The sequence below is a fragment of the Apis dorsata genome, unplaced genomic scaffold, assembly GCF_000469605.1.
Source record: "Apis dorsata unplaced genomic scaffold, Apis dorsata 1.3 scaffold_27, whole genome shotgun sequence".
NCBI lineage: Eukaryota > Metazoa > Arthropoda > Insecta > Hymenoptera > Apidae > Apis > Apis dorsata.
In genome coordinates, this window is record NW_006263329.1 from 293136 (window position 1) to 294874 (window position 1739).

At 35.9% G+C, this 1739-nt stretch overlaps 1 protein-coding gene across 1 annotated transcript in view; it reads right to left on the reverse strand.

Annotated features, from left to right (window-relative positions):
* LOC102676127 overlaps positions 1–1739 on the reverse strand; it is a 413064-nt gene that overhangs the window by 120805 nt on the left and 290520 nt on the right. The window lies entirely within an intron of this gene.

A 1739-nucleotide genomic window follows, 5' to 3' on the forward strand; every position in this document is an offset into this window, starting at 1 on the left:
TTTTTCGCCGCTGTTTGTTTCCCGCCCGTTGTTTGCGAAAAGGATGAGGATCTATGGAGGGGGAGAGGGGGAGAGGATGATTCGTTGAAAAAAACGTGACCGTTCTCCAAGGCCGATTCGGGGCCACCGGTTATTAAACCATCGTCACGTATACGCGATACACGAAGATACGTATGGGGTATATTGTGAATGTAATTTTATGGCGGGTGAGTGGTGTGGAGAGGGGCGTTCGAGGTGTTACGTTTGTATGCGGGTGAATGGGGGAAAGAGTTACGAGTTGGTGGTGGGAAATGCGGGTATGATTACGTGCACCTGAATGGATTCGATTGAATTAAGAATAAAGAGTAGAGATCGAATTGGATTTGGAGTGTTACGTTTGATATATTGAAGAGGAATGTTTTGGGTGTGCTCTAATTTTATGTTCTTTTTTTTTTTTTGAGTTATAGACGAGTTATTTATAAAATTAATAAATCAATAAGATTGTTAACGATAATCATCGTTAGGAAAACGATTATTATATATATATGTTATATATATATATATATATTTATGTTATTATATATATATGTTAAGGGATGATAAGGGGTAAATATAGTAGAAGAATATTTGAATGTAATTGAAGGGTGCAAAAGAGTTTTTAATTGATAAATATATATTTTTGAGAAAATTTTTTATTATCCTGTATTTTTCCATTTCGAATTGCACTTTAATTGCTTCAATGAATTTTGTAATTAGATATCATCGAATCAGTGAAACGTTGTTCCCCCCGAAAATGTTGATATTCGAACGCAATAAAAAAGTTGTGAAGTTTCATTGTAGAAAGTCAATCTTCACCCGATGACCCAGAACGCATTTCGCGAAATGTCACAGCACGCGAACGTTTCAATATTTCTCTGCTATCGTTGCTAAAGCTATAAATATAGCTACCCTCTCAGAGAGATATGAAATGAAAAATCACAACGAGGGATGGCAACGCGTGACACGGAATCCGGAACAATTTTTCCCCCAGTCGAAACCAGTAATTGCATATTTTAAACATATGAATATAAATAAAAATATAATCGAAAGAGAAGAAAAAAAGAAAGAGAGAGGAAGAAAGAAAGAAAGAAAAAGTCATACCAATTTTAAACAGTAATATTTTTAAATTTTAATAAAACAGCCGCGCATTCCGTTTAATCGAGAAGAAGAAATTTTCTCCAAAAATATTCACGTTTTTCCCTCCCCCTTATCGCATTATAAAAATATTATCGTTGCGTACTCGTGACGTTAAATCATAATTAAAAACACGGTGAAATCGTCCTGATCTACGCGCAACCTCTGATACCGTGTCGCGAGAGGAAGGTATAGTAAATTTCGCAGTCACAACTTATGATAAACAAGAACATAATTCTTAGTTAATTCACGCGAAAACTCGGCACGGCCGAGGGAGAAAAGTGAGAAAAGCGGCAGAAGGGAGGAGAGGGTAGCAAAGTTGCGAAACTAAAAGCTCCTTGGAAATTGACGATTTAAGATGATTTATTAGCGGTTTCTGTGACTCGAAACCACAATTTCGTACGACGTGTGCACAACCCGACGTGCTCCTTTAATTCCATCTTCTAACGAGATGAAAAGTATTTTAATTGGTGAATTTTACAAACGGTGCGAATCAAGATTAAGTTCGTTTCTTTTTAAGAGAAACACGGATCTTCCTCGATATTTTTTTTTTTTTTTTCTCTGTGCAAAAACATTTCGATGAAAAT